This window comes from Rhinatrema bivittatum, chromosome 8 (genome assembly GCF_901001135.1).
Source record: "Rhinatrema bivittatum chromosome 8, aRhiBiv1.1, whole genome shotgun sequence".
In the NCBI taxonomy this organism is placed as follows: domain Eukaryota; kingdom Metazoa; phylum Chordata; class Amphibia; order Gymnophiona; family Rhinatrematidae; genus Rhinatrema; species Rhinatrema bivittatum.
This window is the reverse complement of record NC_042622.1, coordinates 176,070,285-176,094,847: the sequence shown is the minus strand read 5'-3', so window position 1 is coordinate 176,094,847 and position 24,563 is coordinate 176,070,285. Positions and strand designations below refer to the sequence as shown.

At 47.9% G+C, this 24,563-nt stretch overlaps 1 protein-coding gene and 1 long non-coding RNA gene across 4 annotated transcripts in view; one reads left to right on the top strand and one right to left on the bottom strand.

Moving 5' to 3' along the window:
• The window catches only part of BRIP1 (BRCA1 interacting protein C-terminal helicase 1), a 309,402-nt gene that overhangs the window by 185,050 nt on the left and 99,789 nt on the right, over positions 1–24,563 (bottom strand). The window lies entirely within an intron of this gene.
• The window catches only part of LOC115097122, a 29,516-nt gene continuing 25,051 nt past the window's right edge, over positions 20,099–24,563 (top strand). The window contains exons 1-2 of the long non-coding RNA XR_003858212.1: positions 20,099–20,273; positions 20,526–20,618. This is a non-coding gene — a long non-coding RNA (uncharacterized LOC115097122). The remainder of the gene's footprint in view (positions 20,274–20,525; positions 20,619–24,563) is intronic.

Genomic DNA, 24,563 nt, shown 5'->3' with positions numbered 1-24,563 from the left:
CCCAGGTAAGGCCGTTGTTCATGCTGTTGGTAAGAGCAACGGGGTAGGAGGATGGATGGAGAGAGACATTGAATGCATTGGTTCCTTAAGTTCCGTTGCAGGAGAAGCATAAGCAGGTGCATCTGTGGGACCACAACGATGAATCTTGTCCTCTGGCCTTGGATGGCTAGGATTTGGCCAGATGGTAAGGATCCAGGCAGAAATTAAATTGATCGCAAAAGTGCCTTGGCTATCTGATACGAACAGGTGTCGGCCAGGAAGGAAACTCTCTCGAAGCTATGCCGTCGAAAGGCATAGCATCGGGATGAATGGTGGTGATGGCCTGCGCACCTTGTGGAGCACTTCTGCTCCTTTCCACAACTTTCCTGGGCTCAACTCATTACTTGACCCGCCGAACGGGAGGCTACAGAGGAGACAGACAAGGACAAGGGCAACAGCCCAATGAGTCTGTGGAAACCGCTTCATTGCGATCACTGTTAATTTCTTTCAGCAGCCGGTAAGTAAAAGACGGCTGTAAAGTGCCCTTCTCCCAGCCTCTACTTGGTGCCAGCCCGGGTAAACCGGGGGGTAACAGAGGAGACGAAGTTAAAGGTAGCAAGTTGGCTGGGAGGGGATGCCCCGAGACGTTAAAAAAACTTTTGAAGGCAGCTTTTGAGGAAAGTTTCTTTCCTTCTTGTTTTTGTTCTTCTTCTTTCTTCTTTCTCTATTAAGAGCTTGTTTATATAGAAATAATATTGTTTGTTTTAAGTATAGTGAGGAGAAGTAGAGAGCACCTCGCACTGTGTTGCGTAGAAAAAAATTAGACTGAGGAGCCTGAGGTGATCCTGTTACTATACAGGACGGAGGGAGTAGCTGGCTAAAAGACTTTGAAAACTCTGCCACCTAGTGGCATGGAGGACGTACCCAGACAGCATGGCTAATTCAGCTGCTTATCTCCGAGAAAAAAAACTCAACTGGTCTGTAAGAAAAAGAACAACTTAGGAAACAATAGCGTGGACTCTCCAATCTCTGATCCGTGGTACTACAGGAACGAAAATTATCAGGTAAGAAACTAATTTTCCTTTCCCTGTACGTACCTGGATCAGTCCAGACTCCTGGGATGTACCAGAGTTTCACTTACTTGGGATGGGATCCGGAGAGGCCCGCACGCAGTACCCCGCTCCAAATGCCCCTGTCCCTTGAACATCCAAACGGTAATGTCTGGCAAAGGTATGGAGCGACTTTCATGTAGCCGCTCTACAAATCTCCTCTGGAGAAACCTGATCACATTCTGCCCAGGAAGCAGCTTGAGATCGAGTGGAGTGAGCCCGAAGGCCCACTGGCAATGACTAACCGCTCAACAAATAAGCAGAATTAATGGCCTCTTTCAACCAATGAGCTATCGTAGCCTTAGAATCCATATTACCCCGACGAGGTCCACTCCAGAGTATAAAGAGATGGTCCGACACCTGGAACCCATTAGTAATTTCCAGATAGCGCAGTAAAGCGCTGCGAACATCCAACTTCCTCAAATCTTTATAACAGGGGTCCGACCCTTCTAGATCAGAAAAAGCCGAAAGCTCCACCAACTGATTTAAATGGAAAGAAGACACCACCTTGGGAAGAAAGGAGGGAACAGTATGCAGGGAAACCCCAGAATCCGAAATCCTCAAAAAGGGCTCCCTACACGACAAGTCTTGAATCTCCGACAGCCGGCGCGCAGAGGCAATTGCCACCAGAAATACCACCTTCAACGTGAGATCTTTCAAGGTCGCTCTACGCAAAGGTTCAAAAGGTGCTGCACACAAAGCTTTAAGAACAAAGTTAAAATTTCAAGACTGATACTGTTCCCTCACCGGAGGTCTCAAATACTTCACTCCCCGTAAAAAACGAGACACATCAGGATGAGCCGCTAGGCCCACCTCTTGTATATTACTGAGTAAGGAACAGATTGCGGCCACCTGCACTCGCAAGGAATTCCATGACAAGCCCTTCGACAAACAATACTGAAGAAAGCTCAAGATGTCAGAGACTCCCACCTGGGTAGAGACAATACTCCTGGTGAGACACCAAGCATCAAAAACCTTCCAGACTCTGACGTAAGATAAGGATGTAAAGACCTTACGGGACCGCAGCAACGTGGTCACCACAGCATCGGAATACCCCTGACACATCAAAATGTTTCCTCTCAAAAGCCATGCCGCTAGACAAAAGCGTTCGACCTGGTCGAAACAAACCGGATCCTGATGGAGCAGGTCTGGAAGCTCCTGAAACCGCAGAGGACCGTTGATGGCCAAATTGACCAGATCTGCAAACCATGGACGTCTCGGCCACTCGGGAGCTACCAGAATCACTTCCGCCGGATGTAATTCTATTCTGCGAAGGATTTGACCTATGAGCTGCCAAGGAGGAAACACAAAGCAGAACATCTACCGGCCAGGGGAGAACCAAGGTGTCCACGCCCTACACGCACGGTTCCCTGCGGTGGGCAAAGAAGTGTGGCGCCTTGGCGTTCTTGAAGGTCGCCATCAGATCCACACAGGGTGTTCCCCAATGGGCACAGATGAGATGAAAAGCTTCGTCTGCGAGCTCCCATTCCCCGGGATCTAGACATTGTCGACTGAGGAAGTCCGCGTGAATGTTTTCTACCCCAGCAATGTGGGAGGCCCCAATGCTGAATAAGTTCTGTTCTGCCCAACTGATCAGTAAACGAGCTTCCAACGCTACCGGTTGACTCCTCGTTTCTCCCTGACGGTTGAACCACCATGGCCGCATTGTCTGAGAGAATCTGTACCGACTTGCCTCGGAGAATCGGGAGGAATGCTTGCAGAGCCAACCTCACCGCTCTGGTCTCCAGGCGATTGATGGACCACTGAGCCTCCTGTGAGGACCACCTGCCCTGCACAGACTTCCGCTGACAAACCGCCCCCCAGCTGTACAGGCTGGCATCTGTCGTGACCACCGTCCAATCCGGGATCACCAAAGGCACCCCCCGTCGTAAATTGTCCGGGTTGAGCCACCAGTTGAGACTGGAGCGAGTGTATTCTGTCAGAGGCAAATGAATATGAAACTGTTCCAAGACTGGGTTCCAGCGGGAGAGTAACGCTGATTGCAAGGGCCGCATATGAGCGAAAGACCAAGGAACCAATTCCAGAGTCGAGGTCATGGAACCCACACCTGTAAGTAATCCCAAACTGTCGGGGAGGGCTTGGCTAGCAAAGCCCATACCTGACCTTGAAGCTGACCATAAGCTCCTCCGTTAAGGATACCATGCCCTGACTAGTGTCGAACAGAGCCCCCAAAAACTCCAAGGTCTGGGACAGAGCCAGTCGACTCTTGATTAGGTTGACCACCCAACCAAGGCTTCGTAGCAAGTTCAGAACATGCTCGATTGCTTTTTGACAACGTAATTCCGACTTTGCTCTGATCAGCCAATTGTCCAAGTATGGATGTACAAGATACCCCTCCTTGCGGAGCTGCGCCACCACCACCATCATAACCTTGGTGAAAGTCCTAGGCACAGTGGCTAGTCTGAAAGGTAGGGCCTGGAACGGATAGTGGCGTCCCAGGACGGAAAACCTCAGAAAACGTTGATGATCTTCCTGGATGTCGATGTGTAGATAGGCCTTGGTGAGATCCAAAGATGCCAGGAATTCCCCCGTCACACCGAAGCAATGACAGACCTTAGTGTTTCCATCCGGAAGCGAGGAATCCGCAGGCATCTGTTGACCCGTTTGAGGTCTAGAATGGGGCAAAAGGTTCCTTCTTTTTTTGGTAACAGGAAATAAATGGAGTACCGGCCCTTTCGAATCTCCTCAGACGGCACCGGCACGATGGCTCAGAGGTCAAAAAGCTGCTGTAGAGACTCTTGTACCACTCTGCGCTTTGGTGCCTGACCGCAGGGAGAGACCAGGAACCGCTGACAGGGCATGTGTGCAAAATCTAACACGTAACGGTGTTTTATCACAGAAAGGACCCACTGATCTGACGTGATTTTGGCCCACTCCTCGTAAAACAAAGTCAGTCTCCCGCCCACCACTGGGACAGAGGAATGAGCCAGCCGTCCTTCATTGCGAGGTCTTTGCAATCGGTGCGCTCTGGCCGGATCCAGGTCTATCGAAACGCCGCCCCCGAAAGGACGGAGTGTAGGACTGCTGCCTGCTGGCATGATGATGAAAGGAAGAAACTGATCTCCGAGAAGTCCGGGGCCTCCGACCTCCCAGAAAACGAGATCTGGAGGAAAAACCTCCTCTCGACTTCGGCTTATCCTCCGGGAGACGATGTACATTATTCTCGCCCAAGGACTGGACCAGGCCCATCAGTTCCTTACCGAAGAGCAGCTTTCCTTTAAATGGCAGAGAGCCTTGGAAGACACATCTGCAGCCCAGTTGCGTAACCACAAAAGACGTCGTGGGGATACTGCCGACACCATGTGCCTGGCTGATGTGCGAAGCAGATCGTAAAAAGCATCCACACTGTAGGCAAAAACCGCCTCCAGGCGCCCTGCCTGTAGAGCTTCTTCCTGAGATAAAGACTCATTGGCAAGGAACTGCTGCACCCAACGCAGACCTGCTCGCAACGAAAAATTGGTACACATCGCTGCCCTGATCCCCAGGGTGGAGACTTCAAAAATCTTTTTAAGCTGAATTTCCAGCTTACGATCCTGCAGGTCCTTAAAGGCTGTGCCTCCCATGACCGGAATGGTGGTCTTCTTCGTGACCACAGCCATGGCCGCATCCACCTTAGGAATCCTCAATAGCTCCAAGGTCTCCTCAGGTAGGGGATAGAGCTTATCCATCGCCTTCACCATCTTAAGGCCCAAGTCCGGAGGGTCCCACTCCTTAAAAAGTAAATTCGTGGCTGAAAAATGGAATGGAAAAGACGAAGGAGGCCCCCATAGACCCAACACCACAGGGTCCGTAGCTCCTAGGCGAGACTCTTCCTGGGAAAGCTGAATTCCTAGCTCCCCCAAGATAGCAGGAATAAGGGGTCCCAGTTCATCTCTGCAAAAGAGACGGACCACTTTCGGGTCATCCACGTCTGCCTCATGGATCCCCCTCAGATCGCCCTGCTGATTCTCGGCCTCTCCCTCTACCCCCCCTCAGGGGCTGAGAAGGCAACTCCCGGTCGTCTTGGTCCTCTGAGTCTGAGGAAGAGTCAGGGTCAACCACCGGGGTTCTTAAGGGCTTATGCCGCTGGCCGGACGAGGAACCCGTGTCCTGAGGGACCTGAGCCCGCGGCTGGGAGTCCGGTGTGGGATGCCTTTTCTTACCCGTCTTGCGAGCCTTAAATGCCTTATGCATGAGCAGGATAAAGTCGGAGGAAAATGAAGACTCTGATGATGTATCAATCCATGTCCCCTGCTGCAGTATCATCAGCATTATGCCTGCCACTATCTGCGGTCCTGTCCCCTTCGGGGACCCCACGCTGAGGGGACAAACTCGGGGGAAGGTCCTCATCCCCAGGCGCTGCCCGTATTGCTGAACACACCAACACCAAGGAAGGCAAAATGGCGCCTGCAGCCAGAGCTGCCGACCTCGAGGGACCTAAAATGGTGCCCATTCCTGCACTGCCCAGGAACGGCCCAGGGATCGCAGCTGGTAGCTCCCCAAAAGCACCCATAATGGCCAGGACCCGGAGGACTACCCCCTTCGGGGTCGCTGAGGCACCCTCACCCCTGGAAACACAAGCGGTACAGAGGCTGTCCCGCGATAGGCTCACTCGCACTGTGCCCAACACTCGGCCCGATGCAGCATGGGAGCAAAGTAAAACTACCCCCATCCCCCAGAAAACACAGTGAAACGGCGCCAAAACACTCCCCACCCCGCGATCGGAAAGGCAGTGGAAGTCAAACAGTGCTATTAAGAAAAAATGTTGCTTTTTTTTTTTTTTTAAATCTTTATTTATGAAATTTTCAACATTACAACCAAGAAAAAAGAAGAGCAAAGTGCAACGAGCAGTTCAAAGCATAGTATAGCCCAGGTTGCCCCCCGTCTTACCTCCCCATCTCCCTCCCCCTTCCCCCCCTATAACCCTTATAACCCCTCAGTTCCTGCAATGCGCAGTCCAGAGAAATATATAAACCTTGATAGTATGCTCATTTAATCTCACAGTTGAAAAGGTGGCATGGTCAGGTCTACAGGGTGGCAGCGATCGGTAACACCATTGAGTAAAGCTGAAGGCGGCAATTCCCAGAGGACAGTCGAAAGATATCCACACACAGCAGTAGCAACGGTTCAAGTGGTGAAGTCCAGGATTTTGCTTCTAGCCCTCTGATTTAGGGTCAGGAGATACGGGTTCCAAATAGCAAGGAAGTGGTCTTGCTTCATGGGTAAGGATGCCGCTTTCGCAGAGAGCTGTTCGTAAATGACCATCTGATGAAGTTTCAAGCGCCACTGAGTAAATGTCAGTGGGTCCTTTGCCAGCCATTGAGCCAATATTGTCTGTTTCACCAGAAGAAGACCTTTGCATATAAGGCGGCCAGAGGCCTGAGGGAGTACCCCCAAAGCTGAGTTTCCGAACAGATGTAAGAGGCACAGTTGCGGAACTTGTGGTATGTTACAGTTGAGAAGGCAGCCCATAAAGCCCAAGAGTTTAGACCAGAACTGATGAATGACAGCACAGTCCCAGAAATTGTGATGAAGCGTTGCATTTTCCGCTCCACATTTGAGACAAGCCGAGGAGGTGGTGGTCAGCTTCCATTGAAAAGCTTGTAGGGTAGCTATGTATATTCAGTGGAGCGTTTTGAATTGAACTTCTCGGAGTTGTACCTTCTCTGTACAGCGAGCAATTGTCTTAAAGCAACTCGTCATTTGCCGCGGGGAGATCTGGCTGTGCAGATCTCTGTTCCAGAGGGCTATCAGATGAGTAATCCGGTCTGAGTTTCCAGTTGCAGTAGTTTCTTTAGCAGTAAGGAGCAGAATGTCCATTGTGAAGAGAGGGGAAAGAATGCATCCAATCTGTCCACAGAATCCCGCGCCCAGGGAGAACCCTCCCATGTAGCAAGAAAGTGCCTAAGCTGTAGATAGGCAAAAAAACTGGTGCGTGGGATCCCATATTGAGCCTGCAGTTCCGTAAATGAGTGCAACTGTTGTCCCGTATCATCCAATAGTTGCTCAATGTGAGTAAGGCCCAGCTGAGCCCATTGAGAGAACAAAGAGTACTCCCAACTCGGGGAGAACAATGGCAGTCCTTGAATAGTCGCAAAATATAGCGTCCTCCATGAGACAGGAATTTGGGAGCATAATCTTTTCCAAACTGTCCGACAGGCCACAATATACGGGAAAGACCTCAGGTGTGGAGGTAGAGCAGTTCTTGGGGCTATGAGAAGATTGCCAATGACAATAGGTTTACACCAGTCTCAAAGTAGCTCCCTTGGAATAAAAATACTCGTACCCCGGAGCCAATCCCAAAGATGACACAGCAAACTGGCCACATTATACAGATGAATGTTTGGACATGCAAGGCCCCCTTCCGGAGTAGAACGCATGAGCGTTGTCAAACCAATCCTCACCTTTTTGTTCCTCCAAATAAAACGGCGGAGCGTTGCATATAAGTCCGAGGTTTGGGGTTTTCGAATCCAAAGTGGCAGCATGTGCAAAACATATAATCATTTGGGTAATTCGATCATTTTGAATAGCTGAATCTTCCCCGAAAGAGACAAGGGCAAGGTCATCCCTTCAGACAATTTTTGTTTCGTTTTCGCAAGTAATGGCAAAATATTAACATCATACAAATGATTAATATCAACTGGTATGCGTATACCCAGATATTTCGTCTCGGAGGTAACCCATCGCAATGGGAAAACTCCTGGCCAGAGTGCCTTGGCTGTGCCCAAGATATCAATAGCTTCGGATTTATCCCTGTTAATTTTTAAGCCCGAAAAACGCCAAAATTGGGCTTGCAGCTCAAGGACTCTGGGCAAGGAAACAGTTGGGTTTACAACAAAAATTAACACATCATCAGCGAACGCTGCAATTTTAAACTGGGTTTGTCCCACCCGTAGCCCCTCTACTGCAGGATCCTCATTAATAACTCTTAACAGGGGATCTAATGATAAAATATAAAGCAATGGGGATAGGGGACACCCCTGGCGCACTCCCCTAGAAAGTCCAAACAGTGCGGACATCAGCCCATTTGCAACGATCATGGACTGGGGGTGTTGATAAAGCGCAGATATGCTATCCAGAACAGTACCTTGGAAGCCGAAGCGATGTAGAACAGAAAATAGATAATCCCAGTCCACCTGATCAAAGGCCTTTTCGGCATCGAATCCTACAGCTAATGCTGGGATGTGCTTAGCCGTGCATTGTGTCATCGCTATCCAAAGACTAAGAAGGTGTTTACTTGCTTTCCTCCTTTCACAAATCCCACCTGGCTATCCGATATTAGAGTTGGCAATACCCCGCTCATTCTGTTAGCCACAATCCTGGCGAATAATTTGATATCATAATTCAATAGAGAGATGGGTCGGTATGAGGCTGGGTGAAGTGGGTCCTTGCCACCCTTTGGGAGAACGGTTATATAGGCCATTGTAGCTTCCTTGGTTAACCCCTCCCTTGGGATATCGGAAAAGTAAAGCTGTAAGGGGTCCCCTACCTCCATTTTTAGTAATTTGTAGAAATCAGCATTAAGCCCATCCGGGCCTGGTGCCTTATGAGATTTACTTGCCCCGATATTATCCCATATTTCCTGCTTTGTAATAGGGGCATTCAGCTGTTGTAATTGGGCATCACTTAGTTTAGGTAAGACCAGGTTCTGAAAAAAATTAGACTCAGCAATATGCGCCTGTGGAGAGAGATCATTCGTATATAGGCTTTCATAAAATGTCCGGAAAATTGCACATATTTGGGTATCTGATGTGTGATGGGTTCCCCCAGCATCTTTTAACGCTGGAATGAACGTCGTTCCCCTTTGAGTCCTTACTTGGTTTGCTAGAAGTTTCCCCATTTTGTTACCGTACCTGTATAAATTGTGAGAGTAATATAAAAGAGATCCTTCTGTGTATGTTGATGAATATAGCAATTCAAGGTGCATAGAAGGTCCCTGTAATTTCTTTTGGTATGTGTAGAAGGGTGGGCTATAAGTTGCCTTTTTGCCTTAGCAACCTCTCTACCCAATTCAATGATCTGTCTATTGGCTAGTTTTCGCTGCCTGATAACATAAGTGATGATCTCTCCATGCATAGTCGTCTTCCCCGCCTCCCAGAACAGGGCTGGTTGAGCTACATGTTGTACATTATGTTGGGCATATTCCTTCCACTTGCCCTGCAGATAAGTACGGAACCCCGCATCATCCGAGAGATGGGCCGGGAACCTCCAGCGTGGCCGATTCGATTTGGGGCCCCCTAGTTTTACATCTATCCAAATCATGGTATGGTCGGAGCATTCTTCCGGTCCTATCTCAGCCTTCTCAAGCACACTGAAGCATTGAGGAGAGGCAAAAATATAGTCAAGTCTAGTCATGGAAAGATGTGCCCTAGCTATATGGGTGTAATTGCGCAGCTCTGGGTGGAGGACTCTCCACGGATCCACAAGTTGCAATTGTTGACATAGGTACGGCAGACCCTTATTTCGCCCCTGTCTGCGTCCTGCACCACTTCCTGTTCTATCCAGACTCACATCCATCACTTGGTTAAAGTCCCCAGCTAAAATCAACAAACCTTTTTGGTGAAGGTTAAGAAACCAAATCAGATTAGTAAAAAAATCGTGTTGATAAGTGTTAGGGCCGTACACACTGCAAAGCGTGACTACCGTGCCGAACAATTTCCCCGTCACCAATACATACCTGCCCTCAGTATCAGAAAAAAAAAACGGGCTTCTTCAAACACCGCATTTTTTCCTATTAAAATTGCAATCCCCCTTTTCCGCTGCACCGCTGGGGAGTAATATACCTGTGCCACCCAGTCCTGAGCTAACGTCTTACTTTCACTATCCGTTAAGTGAGTTTCTTGCAAAAATGCAATATTGGCCTTATGGCGCCTCAGGGATTGTAAAACCTTAGCCCTTTTGATAGGAGAGCCAAGTCCCGCCACATTCCAAGAAATGCAGCAAAGGTGTTCACCCATGGTCATTAATAGAAAATAAAACATTACTCTATTGATAAAATACTTTATCCATGATTGGGGCCACCCCTCCCAGCCTAAGGGCAGACCCATTGCCAGAAGAAATATCCTCTGTATACTGTGGCAAGAAACATAAGTATAGGCACTCTTAGCCTTAGGTAAACACTGCAACCCTAAAATGAGCATAGCAGGAATCCCTCCCATCCCCCTTTCCCCCATACTACAGTGCCGTCCTCCATAAAAGGAGGAATGAGACCACCTGTTCCACCTCCCCCACCAACAATAGAACCGTTCAAACGCTTAACTGTACAATACATACAATTACATGACTCAGCATCTAGCCTACAGAGACATGATATATGGAATGACCCATAGAGATAGTCATCAACAGAAGCATGATTGAGATCCGCCAACCCTCTCCATGGGGGATTCACCTGGAGTCCCCCTTTTCGTGGAGAAACTGCTTCACTGTCTCCACAGAGTCAAAACTGTGCCATATGCCACTGTATTCCATTCGTAGACGGGCTGGATATGGTAGATTAAATCTCAGCTTCCTCTTACCTCGCAGATGGGAGAAAATTCCCTGCGTTTAGCAGACACAGCCGCAGAGTAATCCTGAAAGAGCATAATTTTATGATCATCATAAAGAAAGGTTTCACATTTTCGGAATGCTTGCAAAAAGGCAGTCTTATGCCTAAAGTTCAGGAAACGAGCTATAGCCACTCTAGGTTTGGTAGCCTCCTGCTTTTTTGCCCCTAATCGGTGCGCTCTTTCAACTGTAACTTTGCCTTCCAACTCTGGCAGGCCCAGCGCTGCAGGCAGCCATGTTTCCAGCATATGAGAAAGCTCCCTGTCGGCCACGGATTCGGGGATCCCCACAAACCTTAGGTTGTTCCTGCATGATCTGTTCTCCAAATCTTCAACTTTATCTTCAAGGTCTATGATTTTTTTGGTCAGTGTCCCTTGTTTTTGTAAAAGGCTCTGTGTCTCTGATTCAACATCAGCTACTCACTGTTGTGTGTCAGCAACTTGCTGCTTTATTTCCTGCAGCATTTCATTGCCCATAGTAATTTTTTGTGCCAATTCACTGAACCTGGGTTCTGGGGCTGTAAAGACAGCCAAAGTGACGTCTCCCACAAGATCCGACTTGTCCACCACCGTGCCGGGACTCGGAGGGCCGGCGGCCATCTTGGCTTCGCTCTGGCGGCTGGAAAGTTTTTCATGGCGTTGCGGTTTCACTGACATATTAGGCTCATCTGTGTGAAAAAATGAGTTGATTTTCTTCTGCGACCCCTGATCTACCGAGGACGCCACCTTGGTTGAAATATTAGAGGCAGGAAAACGTAAATCGGCGGGGGAGCTGGGAGCACGGTCTGCACGCAGCTTACCGGCTCACGTGGTCTCTTTTTTAAAACAAGTACCTGTCCGCAGCCTCTGGGTCCTGAACCTACTGGGGGGAGTGAGCCGGGCTTCCCGGTATCACCCCCAGTAGCTAAGGGTGTTGGTAAATGGGACCTCAACCCGCAACACCAGCGGCCTCTGTAACCAGGGGGGGGATGGTCCCCTCAGGACCTCACAATCCCCTGGGTGGCGAGAGACCATGACCTGCAGGAACACACTGCGGTCTGTGCTCTGAAAAACAAAAACTGTCCCTATTTAAGTTTTTTTAAACTTTTGCCTAACTCTATCCTAATTCTAAGCTAGGCCCTAACACAGACTGTAGGTTTTGCACCTCCTCCACCTACTGGAGACAGAAGAATACTGCCAGACTGTAGGTGGCACCATTCTAGATAAGGAAGAGTTTTGTTGCTAAACTTCTGTCTCCATCTGCGGGGGGGGAAACCAGGAGTCTGGACTGATCCGGGTACGTACAGGGAACCGCTATTCCCAGTCTGTTAGCATCGTAAGAGACAAAAAGCTGTGATGCCTGATGATGTGGTCGAGGTATCTTCAAATAATAAGCCAAGGCCCTTCTGCAGTCCAATGAATGAAGGGTCTTCTCCCCATCATGTGCATGAGGCCCTGGAAAGAATGTGGTCAATATGATGGTTTGATTCAGATGAAAAGCCAAAAACACTTTTGGCAGAAATTTGGGGTAAGTGCAGAGCATCGCTATTGTGGAAAAATTGCATGTATGGTGAGTAGTGGAACAATGCTTGAAGTTCACGTTCTTTTCTAGCTGACTTAATCAAGACTAGGAACAATGGGGTCCATGTTCAGCTGCTGTGAGGCTTGATAGTTAAACATATCTGGCTAACATTTAGGACAGCCCTACTGCCTGACCAGAGATAGCCACATAAATTATTTGGCTAGAATTTAGCCAGATAATTTATGATGGTTTAGATGGTTTAATTTAGATGGTTTATAACATTAACCATCTACATTGCTTTTGAATATGGACCTCACTATTTTCCAGGTGAGAAACTCTAAAGAAGCTGACTTTATAAGGCGTTTCAGGAGTTATGTCAATACAACATTAAGATCCCATGGCACTGGTTTGGCAACCAGTCTTGTATGCCACAAGCCTTTCATGAACTTAGAATATTACATTCATCGTTAATGTCAAAGTAAAAACGGTACCACGTCAGGTCCAGGGACAGCATCCACCTTCCACCATTTCCCTATAAGGGAAAAAGCAGCAAATTCAAAAAGCTTCCAAGTTGGTGACCTGGTAGAAAACTAACACTACATCACTAAGAATGTTTGGTTCCTTAGCTGCTGGTCTCAGCAGTGTTATAAATGGGCACAGAGTTCGAGTTAAACCATCTTCCTTTAGACCACCAAGCAAGATGCTGGATTCACATCTGTTCATTTTTCTATCTTGGAACCCTGCAGGGGAGGATTTTCCATTGCAGATGCCAAGACTGGGATATGTTTGGCTTAGAACCAAATTCAGAATAACAGAAAGAACTCAAGCATGTAATAGTGCATTAAACAGAAAAATGAATCAGCAGGAGAGCTGTTATTTACTTAATTACAGAAAAGTGTAGCATCTTATTTTAATTGTCTATCTGCCGTACCTCTTTTTTTGTTTCTTCTCAGGAATTGTGGGTTAGAATCTTTCGCCTTCTTGGATTGTTTCGGCAATTTATAGATATCAGCCTACACGATCGCTACGCTCTTCAAACAAGTATTTATTAGAGGTTTCATGACTTAGGGTATGCACTTTTGGTGAAATCTAGGGAGTGCATTTCCCATTGCTGGGCCTGTGCTATGGAATGCTTTACCTGAGGATATTATAGCCAAACATGACCTACTTCATTTTCGTAAGCTTCTCAAGACTTGCTTTTTTAGCCTTCCATTTTCAGAACATTTGCTTCAATTTTGTTCTTTGTTTTTATCCAGTTTTATTCGACATTACCTGATCTGTAGAAATGTGATTTTTATGACTTATTGTGAATATCACTTATGATAAGTTGTGAATTTGTTTGAACTGTGTATATCAATAAGATTTATTGTGAATGTTTGTAATCTGCTAAGATTTGTGGTTCAGATTACAAATTTTTGTAAATAAACAAATCTGACAATTTCACAAATGCCCTCACTGCTACTGTACTTTGCTAAGTTTTCACCTCGTACTACAGATACAAATATGTATTGAACTAGCACAAATTTGAAACCTATCAGCAGTAACACCAATTGTCAAGGCATCAAAACCCTGGCTACTGTCCATTCATGAATCTTTAATATACATTTATAGTATTACTACTTACACATAATCCAGCCTAGTTATAGCTTTTCTTGTTGAGATTTTTTTTTTTCAAGAATTAGGCTACGTCCTTGATTACACTACAAAAGCAATACTCTGATGTAGTGGTAACCTTAAAAAAAAAAGAAAAAAAAAAAGATATCAAGTCTGGTCCAGTGTTGGCCTCCACCTTCCACCCCAGCTGCAAGGGGGAAAAGGATGCAAGTTCAAAAAGGTTCCAGGTCGGCACCCTGGCACAAAATCACCACTCCCTACTGACTTCCCAAGTAGTAGGAGCACCCCAGGAGATCACTCCTTGTAAGAGGCACATGTTCTTTCATAGGCATTCAAACATTACTTTTGTTTTAACCTATATTCAAGTTGTAAACAGTTTCCATTTAACTATAATATTCCATTGAAAAGATGGGAAGAGTTTTCTGGTAACCTCCAGAAATGTAAACTTCCACATTCAGAAGACAGTACGATGTCTATGTATGACGCAATACGGTGGTCAGAGCAGTCCCATGTGACTCCAGAAAAATGTATGAATTGGAGCAAAATTTTGAGGCAGCAGCAAGAAAAAAAAACCCAAGCATGCCACACTACTTTGCCCTATTGGGTGAAATTAACACCAATATCATACATGTTAAAAATAATCACTTTGAATCAATTTGGTTTTCGATTATTGAAGAATAAGAACTGCTAAATAAATGGAGATCAGCATGTGACAGTTAACACCAGAAAGAACCTTAAATTATTACAAAGAGCAACTACCATTGGAGAAATTACTTACCTGATAATTTCGTTTTCCTTAGTGTAGACAGATGGACTCAGGACCAATGGGTATTGTGCTCTCCTGATAGAGACGGATCAGATTTCAATCTGACATCAGCCCTAGTACATATACCCCTGCAGGAAGTGCAGCTCTTCAGTATTCTCCTCGAAAAGCATTGTGGATATATGTGTGACTGACTAATTTGAATAACTTGATTAACTTTATAACTTGGTTAACTTGATTAATTTGAACTGGTTGAATTGGCTATAGCTGGAGACCGCCAGTGCCCTCAACCGAGAAACATCGACACCCGGTAGGATGGGTGTCCTAGATGAAGGAAAGCATGGCTGACCCTTGAATCACTCACTCCCGGGAATGTCCCCCAAGAATTCCATGAGTAACGGCAGCCGTGGGTGGGATGCTGAGTCCATCTGATAAACACTAGGGAAAACAAAATTATCAGGTAAGTAATTTCTCCATTTCCTAGCATATAACAGATGGGCTCAGGACAAATAGGATGTATAAAAGCTACTCCCGAACCGGGTGGGAGGCTGCCCGTGACCCACTTAGTACTGCCCTTGCAAAAGCTGTGTCCTCCCGAGCCTGAACATCCAGGCGGTAAAACCTGGAGAAGGTGTGGATGGAGGACCATGTCCCCGCCCTGCAGATCTCGGCGGGTGACAGCATCTTTGGTTTCCGCCAAGGACACTGCCTGGGCTCTAGTAGAATGGGCCTTGACTTGTAAAGGCGGTGGCTTGCCTGTTTCCACGTAGGCCGCCTTGATGACTTCTTTGATCCAGCAGGCTATGGTTGCTCGCGAGGCCGCTTCCCCCTGCTTCTTCCTGCTGTGAAGGATGAATAGATGGTCCGTCTTTCATACGGATTCAGACCTTTCCAGGTATCAGACTAGGAGCCTGCCAATGTGGAGATGTCGTAGACTTCGAGCCTCTTCCGAATTCTTATGCTCATCTGGTGATGGTAGCGCGATGATTTGGTTGAGATGGAAGTGAGACACCACTTTGGGGAGGAACGACGGAACTGTGCATAACTGGATGGTTCCCGGGGTGAGTCTGAGGAACGGCTCCCGGCAGGACAGTGCTTGTGGCTTGGATATACGACGAGCTGAACAGACTGCCAGCAGTAAGGCTGTCTTCAATGTTAATAGTCAGAGAGACAGGCAGCAGAGAGGTCTGAAGGAGGATCCTGCTAGGAAATCTAGGACCAGGTTGAGGTTCCAAAGAGGCACCGGCCACTTTAGGGGTGGTCGGATGTGCTTGACTCCTTTCAGGAAGCGGGAGACATCCGGGTGAGAGGCTATGCTGCCGCTCTCGCTCTTGGTTCCGTAGCATGACAAGGCCACCACCTGTACCTTGATGGAGTTGAGGGACAATCCCTTCTGTAGGAATTCCAAAATCGCAGGACTTTTGACTGAGTGTGGTATGATGTCGTGGTCCTCACACCAGGATTCGAATACTCTCCAAATCCTTATGTATGTTAGGGATGTGAAGAACTTGTGTGCTCGGAGTAGGGTGTCAATTACTGCCCCCGAGTATCCCCTCCTCCTTAAGCGAGTCCTCTCAATGGCCAGATCGTAAGAGAGATTAGAGCTGGATCCTCGTGGAGGATCGGTCCCTGTGGGAGCAGGTCTGTGTGGAGGTAGTGGCAGGGGGTTCTCTGCCAGCAGTCTTCGCATATCTGCGTACCATGGTCTTCTTGGGCAGTCCGGAGCCACTAGAAGTACTGGCCCCCTGTAATGTTCTATCTTGTGGATGATCGCGCCCAATAGGGGCCACGGTGAGAAGGCGTAAAACAGAGAGTCTCCTGTGGCAAGGTCTGTACCAGGGCATCATTTCCCTGGGACTGGGGTTCCCACCTGCGGCTGAAGAAAGTGGGTACCTGGGCGTAGGACCGGCTTGCCAGGAGGTCCATGGTTGGTGTTCCACAACGGTTTACTATCAATTGGAATGCTGTGGTTGACAGTTTCCATTCTCCTGGATCTAGACTCTCCCTGCTGAGGTAGTCCGCTGCGACATGTCTTTCCCAGCAAATGTGGACGGCCATGATCTCTTGAAGATTCATTTCCACCCATGACATTAGGGGGTCTATTTCCAGACACATCTGTTGGCTTCTAGTTCCTCCCTGATGGTTGATGTAAGCTACTCTTGTGGCATTGTCCGACATTACTCTGACCGCTTTGCCTCGGAGTCTGTGACCAAACCTTAGGCAGGCTAGTCTGACTGCCCGGGCTTCTAGGCGATTGATATTCCATCCTGACTCTTCTTTGTTCCATTGCCCTTGGGCGGTTAGTTCTTGGCAGTGTGCTCCCCATCCTCATAGGCTGGTATCCTTGGTGAGTAGGATCCAGGTTGGGGAGGATAGTCTCGTTCCCTGGCTCAGATGGGCCTCCTGTAGCCACCATTGTAGTTGGGCCCGAATTCTGTCCGGGAGCTGAAGCTGAACGGTGTAGTTCTGGGACAGTAGATTCCATCATGACAGTAGTGAGCGTTGTAGGGATCTCTTGTGAGCCTGTGCCCATGGGACTATTTCCAGTGTGGATACCATGAGGCCGATAACTTGTAGGTAATCCCATGCTGTGGGGCGAAGTTCGCTCAACAGGGTTCATAAATGGGTTATCAGTTTTGATCTCCTTGTCAGTGTCAGGATGACCTTGCTTGTTTGGTGTTGAACTGGACTCCCAAGTATTCTAGAGATTGGGAAGGCTGCAGGCAGCTCTTGTTTGTGTTGACCACCCACCCGAGGCTCTCCAGTAGAGTCTTGACTCTGTTGGTTGCCTGGTGGCTTTCCTCTGGGCATTTCGCTCTGATCAGCCAATTGCCTAGATAAGGGTGCAAGCGGATTCCTTCCTTCCTCAGTGTTGCTGCCACCACCACTATGATCTTGGTGAACGTCCGGGGTGCAGTGGCTAACCCGAAAGGTAGTGTCCTGGCATGTTGAGGACCTCTGGTGGTGCCTGTGACCGCATTGTAGGAGGCCCTGGTTGTATGTGGACGAAGATATGCAGACCTTTGAAGAATTCCACCCAGGAGATAGAAGCTGGGTCTAGACTAGGGGGCACCGTGTCCCTGGGGGAGCCCTGTTTTGGGGGGGGGGCCCCACTGAGTGAGGCTAGGTCCAGCATACCGCTCGAGGGGCTGGGGTCCAGTACCGGCTGGGGAGGGCCATGAGTTGGGTCCCCTAAGGCCTCTTCGCACTGTATACACAGGGCTGTAGTCTCCTCATGCTGTGCAGCTCTAATGTGGCATGCTGGGCAAAGGCCCTGAGCTTTGAGTTTATTTTCATGTGGAGCCATGGATTGTGTGCGTACAATACAGTTGTGCGCTCCAGTGTGCGAAGATGCGAGCGTAGGTATGGTGCGCGTGTGCAGAGCGATGTGCGCATGCACACAGGTCGAAGTTATGCGCCCAGCACAGTGAGCGCCTGGCTATGCGCTTCGCTTGTGCGCACAAGGTATTTGTGCGCACGGCTCGCCTCTGTGCGCACGGATCAAGATGGCGGACAGAGTGGCGAACAGGGCCAAAATGGTGACGGCGACCATGTGGACAATATGGCGACCACCTCGGAGGATCTCCACGTGGGAAGACCCTCGGATCTGACCGGGGTCTAGCCCTGCTAGGGCCGATCAACCCGGTGGCACTGGTCCCGGCTGGTGATCTGTGCGTCTCCTCGAGCTTCGGAGACCAGAGACTTTTAACTAGAATTTTACCTTACCTTGTCCCGGCATTTCCCGGTTTCGTTCCGGGTGGTCTCCAGCTGCGGGAGGAGAGGGAAAATACCTTCACCGCCACACTCGAGGTTGCATCCGCTGCCTCTCAGCCTCACCCAATGTCGGGGGCTAGGTCCCCGCCGAGGGTCGGCTGCCAGACCGAAGCTCACCTCCGAGAGATCGCAGAAATCACCTCGGGAATCTCGACTGGGGGACGGACCCAACGGGCGTCACCGCAGCAGAGCGGGGCTCGTCTGTAGAGGTAAGATTTCTTCTCAGTTTGGGTTTCTTTGGTAAAATTTACTCTAACACTATGCTAGCATGCATAGAGTCCCTAACTGCTATGAAGACGGACAATACTGAAGAGCTGCACTTCCTGCAGGGGTATATGTACTAGGGCTGATGTCACAGTGAAATCTGATCAGTCTCCAATTGCTATCAGGAGTACACTATACCCATTGGTCCTGAGTCCATCTGCTACACGCTAGGAAAAACAAATTTACACCTACCAGGTTGTGTTTCCAAGTAATAAAAAAATAGGTCTAAAAATGAGTCCAAGAGATAGGTCCTGTTATTTGGCCAGCTTGGGTCTGCAATACTTAAGGACCACTCAATACACTGGGGAGAGAAAGCAATCAACTGATCATCTTGCACTAGCAGCTGTTAGAAAACATGGGAAGCAGTTTTGAAGATAGCTGAGCCAACCCCTCTGTCACAGAAGAGCATGCAAACGAGAGAATGGGGGAGGGGGGAGGGAGAGAGAGGCAAATGAAGGCTCATTTATAAAAGGGAAATGAAAGGAAAAAATGCAAGGAATAACCCAGAGACCATGCCCAATGGTTCTGCAGGCTGGGCATCTGGCTTTTTCAGTGGCCCACTGCTGATAAATCTATTTCTAGATCTTTCAGTCAACTGGACTCTGCTATAAGGAAACAGTCACAAGGTAACAGTCTAGTCAGGGTGAAACCTAATGTAAGCCAAGATGAAAAAGGAAGAACCCTCCACCTGCCCCCCCCCCACCCCACCCCAAGTCATATAATGCAAAACCCTAGTGGTAAGAGCAGTGGGTTGAGAACCAGGGAAGTCAGTGTTCAAATCCCACTTCTCCCACCAATACTCCTTGTAACCTTGGGCAAATCACTTCATCCTCCATTGCCTCTAATTTAAAACTTAGGGGCTTATTTACTAAAGGTTTTCTCCCATTGTTTGTCTATGGGAAAAATGCTTAGCAAATATGGCTCTCAGATTGTAAGTCTTCCGGGACAGGGGAAAACTTGTACCTACATGTAATTCACTCTGCGCTACCAATGAAAAGGTACAAGCTAAATATACAAATACATTTTATAAAATTCCAGACTTTAAAGATAACAGATGTTATTCAGCAGCTGTTCTTGTCACAGGCACAGAAAGCTTAAATAAGACAGTGTTTGGCTTAAGCTCTCTCATGTACAGACTCCTCCACCAAATAAAAGTGGAAACTCCTCCACTCGCCCCAAATATTTGTTATTATAACTTCTTTGAAGGTTCAGAAAAATAAGAAGTATATAATTCACCAACAGTAAAGATAAGAAACATCAGAAGGAGAACTGAAAACCATAATGAACTTTAAAAAAAAAAAAAAAAAGACTGGGGTTGTGATTATGAAGCAAAAAAAACAAACCAAGAGAGACATTATTAGCACTATGGTTTCATCTACATTTAAAATCATCATAAAGTTATGTCAGTGATACAGTACTGAATAGCTGTTGTGTGAAATCTCACACAAGCATGCCCTACTGAGATATCAGTAGTGACATTACTAAAGCTTTTCAACTCTTTTTTCTTGAAGCTCTTAACAGAAGTAGTACTCCGGGCTCATGATTAAACCACACAAAGCAGCTGTTTATCCACTCACAGTAACCAGCAGGTGAACCCGATTCAATATTTATCACGGCCTTTCACAGATCACTGCTAACCAAGCAAACGTTTTAATTAAGCTGGAACTGGCTTCAAAGAGCTTATTCAAGATGTCAATCAGCAGAAATGGGATCAGATACAGTGTCAGGTGAGAGGGGTGTAACAAATCCGCAACTTTCTTCATCTTAGCCCTGCTCTGGAGCTGGACTCTGATTGTGAGAGACTGCCAGTCTCCTGGAATGTGTAAGAGAAGTCATTCGAGCCCTATTGTGAAGGTTGTAAGCAATATGTTAAACCTGCGATGGGCTCGCACATTAAGACAGATTCTTTTCACAGTTGTTTTTTGATACTGCAAGTGTTTGTTTCACTACTCTGCATTTACTGTTTACTTTCTTCCCAGTGGTATCTGTGGGGATTCCTTGACACTGCTGGCCCACTTTTTGGAATGGCCCTGCTTCAAAGAAAAGACTGCATCTTTGCACCCAGATCTAAGGTAAACTGTACTCATTTTTTAAGAACTGGCAATTCAAGAACAAACCGAGGTTCTCAGGATCTAGCAGAGTTGCTTACCTGTAACAGGTGTTCTCACAGGACAGCAGGATTTTAGTCCTCACATATGGGAGACATCATCAGGATAGAGCCTAATCACAGAATACTTTTGTCAAAGTTTCTAGAACTTTAACTAGGACCTATTGGGCATGTCCAGCATAGCACCAACCCTTCAGCCAGCAGGGGTCCCCCTTCAGTCTCGTCTTATAGTAAAAAGTACATGCAAAAAATAAAACAAATCGTAAGCGAACCCAACTCCGCGGGGTGGCGGGCAGGTTTCGTGAAGACTAACATCCTGCTGTCCTGTGAGAACACCTATTACAGGTAAGCAACTCTGCTTTCTCACAGGACAAGCAGGTTGGTAGTCCTCACATATGGGTGAGTACCGAGCTGAGGATGCCCAAGCAATGCACCAAATGTACCCAAAGATGTGCAATAGACACAAGAACTGGGGTGCAATTTGGTAGAGGACATCCTGAACCCTACCGGGTTGGCGGAAGGATGTTGGTACCTCAGTTCGCAAATAAGTTGCGTAGCACAGACTGGCCAAAGATGGAATCTTGTCTGCCAGCCTTGTCTTTACAATAATGGGCTGCGAAGGTGTGGAGAGAGCTCCAGGTAGCAGCCTTACAGATGTCAGCAAGCAGCACAGAGCGTAGGTGCACTACTGATGTTGCCATGGCCCTGACAGTGTGCTTTAACACTGTCTTGAAGCGGAATGCCTGCCTGTTGATAACAAAAGGAAATACAATCCGCTAACAAGGAGAGAGTCTGCTTACCCACAGGTTTGCCCAATTTGAGGGGATCGAAGGAAACAAACAATTGAGTGCATTTCCTGTGGGCAGCTGTATGGTCTAGAAAAATGCTAGAGCACGTTTACAGTCAAGGATATGCAGAGCCCGTTCTCCTGGGTTTGAGTGGGGCCTGGGAAAGAAGGTGGGTAGTATAATAGATTGATTGATATGAAACTCAGATACTACCTTAGGCAAAAACTTAGGGTGAGTGCAGAGTACAACCCTATCATGCAGAAGTTTAGTGTAAGGCGGGTAGGTAACTAAAGCCTGTAACTCACTAACTCTGTGAGCGGATGTGATTGCCAGGAGAAAAATCACCTTCCAGGTGAGATAGCAGAGATCACAGGATTGGAGAGGCTCAAACGGCGGTTTCATGAGCCTACCCAAAACCATGTTGAGGTCCCAAGAAGGGGCCGGAGGGCACAGTGGAGGTTTAAGGTGAAGCAAGCCCTTCAAAAAGCGTGTGACAAGGGGTTGTACTGAAAGGGAAACATCCCCGACACATTTATGGAAGGCAGCTACCACACTGACATGTACCCTGATAGAAGAAATTTTGAGGCCTGACTCTGACAGGTGCCAGAGATAGTCCAGAAACTTTGGTGTGGAACAAGTGAAGGGATCGATGGACAGAAGTACACCATACCGTAAACCTGTTCCATTTATAACGATAAGACTGCCTAGTGGAAGGCTTTCATGAAGCTACTAACACATGGGAAACCGGCTCTGAAAGGTTAAGAGGTTGAAGTATTAACCTTTCAACATCCAGGCAGTCAGGGAGAGGGCCTGGAGGTTGGGGTGACAAAGGCAGCCGTCATTCTGAGTGATCAGAAGCGGGTCCTTCCCCAGAGGAATGTGCCGGTGTACTGATAGGTCGAGGAGAATTGGAAACCAGACCTGGCGTGGCCAATAAGGGGCTATCAGAATCATTAGCCCCTTGTCCCTTTGCAACTTCACGAGAGTCTTTGAAATGAGTGGAAGTGGAGGGTACCCATAAAGGAGACCGCTGGCCCACAAGAGGGAGAAAGCATCTCTGGGCTGGAGGTGTTGGCTGCGAGTGAGAGAGCAGAAGTTCCCTTCTTTGCGATTGTGAATTGACGCAAAGAGATCTATGTGAGGGTAACCCCAACGTTGGAATATTGAGTCCGCTACAATGGGGTTGAGGGACCACTTGTGCGGTTGAAAAGTGCGACTCAGCTTGTCCGCCAACACATTTATCCACTCCTGGCAAGTAGGTGGCCCTGAGGTACATCGAGTGGGAAAGGGCTTCCGCCCATATCGGTGCAGATTCCTGACACAGGAGGTAGGAGCCCGTTCCCCCTTGCTTGTTGATGTACCACTTGGCTACCTGGTTGTCCATTTGAATCAGGATGACTTGGTTGGAGAGGTGATCCTGAAAAGCCCTGAGAGCATATCTGATTGCACGAAGCTCCAGGAAATTTATCTGGTGTTTGGCTTCCTCTGGAGACCAAATGCCCTGAGTTTGGCAGTTTGCAATATGTGCACCCCAGCCGAGGTTGGAGGCATCTGTTGTCAAGGTCATTTGAGGTTCTGGGATCTGAAATGGAAGACCTTGTAACAGATTGGATTGGTTTGCCCACCAAGCTAGCGATAGTAGAAGTTGTTTGGTGATGTGGATTGTGGAGGACATTGGCTGAGAAGACTGAGTCCACTGTAATCTTAGAGTCCACTGCATTACTCTCATGGCCAGACGAACCATGGGAGTGACATACACCGAGGAAGCCATATGACCCAAGTAAGACCAGAAAATGACATGCAGTTGAGTGTTGTCGAGACTGTAGTCGATGGGCCAGAGAAGCGAGAGTGAAAGCTTGATCCTGAGGTATTTTATTTAGACATTTTTATATACCGAACATATTGTATACACTTCATGTCTGTTTACAGTAGGAAGGCTTTCGCTTTTAGAGTGTCCAAGTCGGCCCCTATGAACGATAGGGTTTGAGAGGGAACTAGCCTGGATTTTGGATAGTTTATGAGAAACCCTAGGGAGATCAGGGTATGGCACGTGAGATGTAGAGACGTCAGTGCAGCCCTGATCAACCAATCGTCGAGATAGGGGTAGACGTGGACACTTTGACTCTTGAGAAAGGCAGCTACCACTACGAGGCACTTGAAGACTCGTGGGGCAGAAGCTAGGCCGAATGGTAACACTCGATATTGGAAGTGTTTTGGGCCTACTAAGAACTGCAGGAATCTGCGATGTGACGGGGTGATTGAAATGTGCGTGTAGGCGTCCTGATCTGTGGTGACTGTGTGCCATAGGTTGGAGAAGTGGCACAACCAGCCTCCGACCGGAATAGTCGGAAGTGGAAGCTAGGTACTGCTCTCTAGAAGGGAGTCAAAAGCCTGACACTGGACTTGTTTGAGGGGCTGGCTGCGACTTCTGCACTCTAGGCTGCCTAGGTTGGCCTTTTTGGTAAGGCTTAGAAGGCCTACCCTGGACGCCGGGGGATAATATCTCCTCTGCTGATAGAATTCTCTCTTGGACTCTCTCCGAAAAGATCTTTTGGAAGAAGAAGAGAGATCAGAAGGCAGTAAGGAGAGCTGGCGCAGAGTCTCTTGGTGGTCCTTGAGCTGCACCACTGTTTCTTGAATCTTTTCGCTGAAAAGATTATCCCCCGCACAGGGTAGGTCAGCCAATCTGTCTTGTACCTCTGGTCTGAGGTCTGAAGATTTCAGCCAGGCCCATCTTCTTGCACTGATACCGGCTGCTGACACCCTGGAAGCGGTGTCAAAGATGTCATACACTGACAGTACTTCATGCTTGCTAGCATCTAAGCCTTTTTGTGCTAGGACATGAAGCTGGTCCTGGAATTGCTGAGATAGGGCTTCAGCAAAGTCTTGAATCCTTGTGAACAAGGCCTCATTGTATTGGGTCATGTAGAGTTGGTAGGATGCAATGCGAGAGATGAGCATTGATCCATGGAATACCCGTCTTCCAAATGCATCCAGAAATTTCTGATCTTTTCCTGGGGGAATGGAAGAGTGAGGTTTGGAGCGTCGGGCCCTCTTTTGGGCTAACTCCACAATCACTGAGTGATGATCCAATTGAGTTGTTTGGAAGCCAGGGGCTGACT